Source organism: Penaeus monodon, chromosome 5 (genome assembly GCF_015228065.2).
Source record: "Penaeus monodon isolate SGIC_2016 chromosome 5, NSTDA_Pmon_1, whole genome shotgun sequence".
Taxonomy (NCBI): Eukaryota; Metazoa; Arthropoda; class Malacostraca; order Decapoda; family Penaeidae; genus Penaeus; species Penaeus monodon.
In genome coordinates this window covers 54,346,387-54,353,886 of record NC_051390.1, presented here as the reverse complement: position 1 = coordinate 54,353,886, position 7,500 = coordinate 54,346,387, and the positions used below count along the sequence as shown (strand labels likewise).

At 33.3% G+C, this 7,500-nt stretch overlaps 1 protein-coding gene across 1 annotated transcript in view; it reads right to left on the bottom strand.

Moving 5' to 3' along the window:
* Positions 1-7,385: 7,385 nt before the first annotated feature.
* LOC119573362 (lysophosphatidylserine lipase ABHD12-like) overlaps positions 7,386-7,500 on the bottom strand; it is a 24,601-nt gene continuing 24,486 nt past the window's right edge. The window contains exon 14 of the transcript XR_005228802.1: positions 7,386-7,500. This exon is cut by the window's right edge and continues 17 nt beyond it. The gene's annotated coding sequence lies outside the window, so the exon portion shown is untranslated.

The window sequence follows — 7,500 nt, the reverse complement described above, 5'->3', positions numbered from 1 at the left end:
TAAGTGACGATTTAGAGTCGGTGCCAAAAGCAGAAGTGTGTATATGCAAACATGTATTTACAGTGACTGCTGTATAAAACTACAAATGACCAGAAAAATGACATGGAGTGTTTGTCAGCGAGAACAATGGTGTATTAAAATTCTTGTAATGCTTGCAAGTTGACCTTCGTTATGCGCAACAGTGGTATCTTGTGGCGCCAACTGCTTACATACATCATTCACTATATAATCGTAACACTACTCATTAAATAATGAAACCATGATGCTAGTTACGAGCGTATAACATTTTCTTCTGCGAATGGAACATGGTATTCGATTATAACTGGTATCATAGGGCGCCTCCTAATTGCTCATGATACAGGGTTATCATTGAGTGGCAAGTGAAAGCCATGGCCATAGTTCCAGAATTGGTGCCATGCAGTTGACTTGGATCGTGAGACTTTACATTACTAAAAAACAGAAAGGGTATGTGTAAGAATGATAGATACCACAATATATGATATCATGAATTACATACTTGTATTGTGGAATTATTCATTTTCATCCATACCTTACAAAGGTCGCAATAACCACCGATTATTACATACACCGATTTGGTCCATTCCGACAGCACTTCTGGGAACTGTAATAAAAATCAGAACAAAGGAAAGATGAATTCTTAAAGCAAAGTATAATCACTAATTCACGTACAGCAAGCATCCTTTGACCATGAACATTTAAAGGAGAAACATAAAATTACAACACAGTTCCACAATAAACGCTAGTAAACATTATTTTTACTTCTTTCCCAGCCAACAGTGGGACCACGTGGAGACTCACAATGGTTGGGAACCTCATTCTGACATCCTGGAAACGGAATCACAACTCACTAAGATTTCCTCCATAAGTTTTAACTCCTTCTCCAAAGGTAGGTTCCATCTTAATATTTGGTGACTGGCTTGTGTTAGAAATCGACCCCAGGTTGTGTTAAAAATCGACATAAACTGAAGAGTATGGTGATGATTAGACCAAGGTAGGGGAGATCTCAAAGGAACTATAAAATAAAGGGGCGTGAGTTTAAGTAATTTTATGTTTATATATTAAAAAATGAATTCCTATATACCATACAAGAAACGGAATCAAACCAGCATTTGGCTATGAACAAGAAGACACCATTTCAAAACAGACAGACAAAAAAATGAAAGAGATAAGACATATTTCAGGGTAAAAGACTCTGGAAGTGCGCACGAAGGAACCAAAATTGAAAAGAAAAGGAAGGCATGACCTTGGCCCGGATTTTGCGAGGTCAAGTGCTATAGCATGGATAATTGAGACTGTCTTGAGGGAGGGAGAAAGGGAGAGAGAGGGAAGGGAGGAGGGAGGGAAGGGGGAGGGAGGGAGGGAGGGAGGGAGGGAGGGAGAGAGGGAAGGAGAGAGGGAAGGAGAGAGAGAGAGAGAGAGAGAGAGAGAGAGAGAGAGAGAGAGAGAGAGAGAGAGAGAGAGAGAGAGAGAGATAATAGATAGATAAATAGACAGAAACAGACAGACGGAGAAAACAAAAGACTAGCCAGCAGAAACCAGCACTTACATCCTGCAACCGACCGAGCACCTGGAGAGCAGAAAGTGACACATTGTCCATTTCGTCTCGCTTCCGAAAAATATGCTGGAAATGATAAAAGTACAGCGAAGTAGCGATGAAGGCAGGTCAGAAGAACTACTACTTCCTGTAGTGGTAGCTGTCCCGAAACTAATATTTAATCGTAAATAGCATATAGACAGCGCGAGTACACACACACACACACACGTATATGTATATAGAAATATATGTTTTATGTGTGTGTATACATACACACATACACATACACACACACACACACACACACACATACACACACACACACATATATATATATATATATATATATATATATTATATATATATATATATATATATTATATATATATATATATATATATATATATGTATAAGGAGATAAAGACACTCGCTGCCGTGTGCATATGTATACCAGAAAATAACCCACATACCCATCTTAAGCAATTACACATACTAAGCGTGCGCGCATATATACACAACACGTGGGCTATATCATTCACTCAAGCCTTTAACACAAGTTCCATTTCAGTAGAATACCCCCTAACCGTCATAAATTCCTGTGACTCACAAACTCCAAAACTATTTTACGTATCCCACCTTCACGTAGGAAAGAAATGGACCTGTCTCTCCCCTATAAAAGGTTTTCGTAAACGTATAGGAACGTTGTCTCAGCTTAACGGATACGCGAACATTCGTGGAAAATTACTTTTTGTTATATTTCTTTTGTTCAGGTGATCCTTGAGGTTTTTTTCTGCATTTATTTATTTACTCTTTTTCCTTCTTTCTTTCTCTACCTCTTTCCATTTTCTGATTTTCCTCCGTCTCCGTTTTTTTTCCTCTCTTTTATTTCAGTGTTTCGTATTTCTTTCTGCATCCCTCATATAAATATTTCTTTATTTGATTTTTTTTTATCATCCAACGTTATCTAAGCTAAATAAGAAGCGAAGGTAAGTGAGAGAATAAACAAGTTATAAAGAAAACGAGCCAAAAAGTCCTATAAATAAAAAGGTCATTGAGTTCACATACGCATCAAGATTTTTTTTAAAATCTTATATTCTATTAATTCTATTAAAAAAGGAAAAAAAAATCTTCGTCAGGGTTCATACTGAGAGTGGATCTTGTGTTTTATTTAATTATTTATTTATTTTGTCAAATGAAAAAAAAAAAAAAAAATATATATATATGAAAAGAAAGAAAAGAAAAGGTAAGGAAAAAAAAAATGTAAATAAAAATAAAAATAGGAAATGAGAATAGAAATAAAAGAGCAAAGAAGAAAAAGAAGAAACCGGAAATTATCAATTACTGGGAGTGGAAAAAAAAGAAGAAGAAAAGAAGCCAAGAAAAAAAAAGAGAAATAGAAGAAAAAGAAGAAAAAAGAAGTCGGAAAGAAAAGACGAAAAAGGGGAAGAGAAAAAAAAAGAAAGAGGAAAAAAGAGAAGAAAAATAAAAAAGGAAGAAAAAAGAAAGAGGAGAAAAGTGGAAAAAAATAAATATAGAGAAAAGAAAAACGAAAAATAATGAAATAAAGAGACAAGAAAAAAAAGGAGAGAGAGAGAATATAACAGAAAAAAAGAAAGAAAGAAAGAAAGAAAAACAAAAATACAAAGAAAGGAAGAGAAAAAAAAAGAAAAATAGAAAAAAGAAAAAAAAGAAAGAGAAGAAAAGAAAATAGAAAGAAAAAAGCCAGAAAGTAAAAAGAGAAAGAAAGAAAAATGAAAAAAATAAAGAAAAGAAAAGCAAAATAAACTAAACTAAACTAAAAAATAAAGAAAAGAAAAGGCAAAAAAAAAATAAAAATAAAAAATAAATAAAAAAAAATAAAGAAAAGAAAAAGCAAAAGAAAAGAAAAACAAAATAAAATAAAAAAGAAAAGAAAAGCAAAAGCAAAAGAAAATAAGACAGTGCAGCGTGCAAGGGAACAACATGGTGCAACTTTTCCCTGAATCGACGTCTGCCTATTTTTTTAAACCTCTTCTCGGTTTTTTCTTCAGTTATTCTCTAACTCAACATTATTACTATTTGCTGACTATTTACTATTACTTATCTACTATATCTGTTTATACTTTATTTATTATATGTTTATTACTTATTTATGATATTTATTTATAATTTGTTCAATTATATCTATTTAAAATTTATTTATTATATTTATTTGTAATCTATTTATTTTTTTATCTCTATTCAATTATTATATATATTTATAATTCATTTATTATCGTCATTATTCAATATTATTATTATTTATGAAGTATCGTGGCGAAAAGGGTAAAAATGAGTTAACGATTAGGATAAGTGGACAGAATGCAAAGCACATTGTTTGGCTAAAGACCACTAATAGATAATTATATAATTCGTATATTATGTGTTATAATGCATTCGTACGTGAAGCAATGGGATGAGGTTAGACTTAAAGATAGTGAATGAATTTCTTAAGTCTATAAAATGAAATTGTTTTGACTGCAACGCGTCTGATAATCATAACCAAATATGAGGGAAATTGCTCTCCAATAAAGGGCTGAGGTCCAAGGCAGGGCTGATTCCCTGGGCCACAGTCTCCGCCCCCAAGCCGCCCCTTACCCATGGGCAAGGGATTGAGGGATATTTACCCATTGTATATAAACAGAGAGATGGATTTGTAGGTAAACAGCAAAGCATTTCCCTTTTCTTTCTTTTTCTAAAGAGAGAGAGAGAAAAATCAGAGAGTGAGAGCGAAAGAGAGGTAAATCAGAGAGAGAGCGAACGACGTAGAGAGAAATCAGAGAGAGCGAAAGAGAAAGAGAAAAAGGAAGCAGAAGAAAGAAAGAAGAGGCGGAGGGTCGGGGAAGCACAGACAGACTGACGAAGCAATTTATGTGCTTCCGGAGTATGTTGCATCTTCCCCTTGTCTACATGATACTAAAAAGTTGCAGCGAGCTATTTATCTGAGGAAGAGGAAGACAGTAATCTCTCTCTATCTGCACGCACACACTCACTCGTTCACGTACACACACACACACACACACACACACACACTCACTCATTCACTCACACACACACACACATTGTGTAAAGCCTTCAACTCCCAGTTTTTATAATGAAACGTTTCTTATTAATCACACATAAAAAATATCCTTGAATACAAAGGACACATTTAAATATCTCTCTCTTCTTCTTGTATATATTTTCTTCTTCGTTCTATAGAATAAATAAAATCCAATGACGTTATAAGCATATAGTCTAACTCAACTCAAAACCACAAATAAATTTTCAGACAAAATCTTCACGAAAGCCAAGTGTGCAGACGAGGAATTATTGGGTACGAAGCTATTTGTCAGCAGGAAGCCATTTCATAATTTCTCGGCGATATATCGTTGCTTTTAGAACACTATACATGCTTCTCGTCCTTAAAATGTATAGGAAAACAGTGATAAATAAATGAATAAGGGACTGTTCTTTCTATTGACAGGAAAACTTATATACATATACACATTTACATACATACATACCTAAAAAAAAAAAAAAAAAAAAAAAAAAAAAAAAAATATATATATATATATATATATATATATATATATATATATATATATATATATATATATCTACATATACACATATATATATATATATATATATATATATATATATAAGTGTGTGTACACACATAATATATATATATATATATATATATATATATATATATATATATATACACACAAGCAAATATATATATATATATATATATATATATATATATATATATATATATATATATATGTAATAGTATTTACATTCTAAAGACAAAAGCACTTTTGTTGGACAACCTATGATAATTTCTACATGACCTGTTCGAGCCTAAGAGCCTGAGAAAAACATTGGCAGTGTTAAGGACAGCGTTTGGGTAGTGGATTCAACCCTAAGGGCGTTTATAAGGAGATAGACTTATCTTCTCTGAAATCTATGCATTTTCTGATTATTTAAGTCTGATGATTTACCTATTTATCTATTTATTATTATTATTATTATTATTTATTATTATCATCATTATTTATTTATTATTATTATCATTATTATTATTCTTGTTACTATTATTCATTTATTATTATTATTATTTTTGATAAGCTCATTCAAAGACAAAAGAGCCATGATAATAAGGAAAAAGAGGGGATGAAGAGGAAGAAAAGAGATGCTGAAAGGAGAGAGAGAGAGAGAGAGAGAGAGAGAGAGAGAGAGAGAGAGAGAGAGAGAGAGAGGAGCCAGAGAACAAGCAACTTTTTAATTCGCGCCAGCCGACAGAAAATATACAAAAAAGTGTTTGGATATCAAGACAAAAATAGGTCTACACACAAAAAAAGAAAAAAACAAAACAAAACTTATGCTGCTCAGTCAACCATCAACCCCCCCCCACCCCATCCCACCCGCCTCACCATGACTCAGCAACTCTAGCCGCCTCAACAAAAAAAGGCAATTCCAGCATCCATTTTTTAGGAGCCATTTTATTTTTTTGGGCTGTTAATTCCCAAACACTACTATCTCCCTGCAGTCTATTCAAGGAAAGTCAACTTCTCTCACTAAGTCTTAACACGCACACTCACACAACATGGCATAACATCCGCTAACCATTTTAGAAATCTCTTTATTCACTCATTCCCAATTAACGTAACCACTATTCCCATCACTATATACATAGATAAAACAACACCAAAGATCTACTAGAATCTAAAACAACGCCAACAGTTTTTAAACACAAGACCTGGACTTAACACAACAAAGTAGGGACATATGGCAACTTGAAATGGGAAATCTTTGGCAAAGGTTTGCGGAGCGTGTAAAAACTATGAAGTGAGTTCAATGTCCTTCTCTAGTAGAAAAAATAGGTATGAATGAGAATAAATAATATGTATTTTCTACATTTGTCGTAATGTCTTATTTTTCGTACTGATATCTATATGCATGTGAATGAATGTCATGTCTTCTACATTTGCCGCAATGGACGCTGTCTCTAGACCCTCGTGGCGATATCAATGTCCTGCTCAAGATAAAAAGGTATGAATGGGAATAAATATTATGAATCCCTTTTCTACAGTTATCAGAATGAAATTTGTTACTGGGTTTTCGCACTTAGTAGAAAAGTTATGAATGAAGATGAACATCACACTTTTTTTTATACATTTGTTGCAATGAACGAGTCTATCCTGCTCTAGATTGCCTGGATCGCATGTATATTAAGAAATGTGCAAAATAAGTCAACAAGTTGGTTTTGGATGGTATGTCGTATATATGAATATGAAAGTGTATAAGAGAGAGGGGAAGAGAAAGAGGGAGGGAGAGGGAGAAGGAGAGAGAGAGAGAGAGAGAGAGAGAGAGAGAGAGAGAGAGAGAGAGAGAGAGAGAGAGAGAGAGAGAGAGAGAGAGAGAGAATATTTATCTATCTATCTATTTATAAATAAATAGAGAGAAATTGTTGAGACAAGGTTTATGGGCAGGAGACAGCAGCGGTCGCTGTACATGACCTTGATCCAAAGCCAGCGTAGTGTTTAGATGCACTGTCATGGAACAATCTTCTTCATTATTATAATAGGCTGTTATTTTCCTACTAGCCTGTTGTGCGTTTAAAAGGGCTGGTTCTTGGTTAGTGAATGGAACTTTAAATTAGTGACAGCTACAAATCTCTTTAATTTATATTGAATATATATGATACATAATAAAAAAATCTTCTTACATTACAGTTGAAATGAAATGCATCTTCCACTTTACAATATATATATACATGTGTAAAATCAATCAACATTATTTTAGGATTAAACACAATATACCCATAGGCAGTCTCCACCAGCCAGGACGTAATTATAAACAAATAATAACTATATTAATGTGGAGGCAAAACAGTAGAATAAAACAGATGAAGGTTGCAGATTTAACTAACCTCA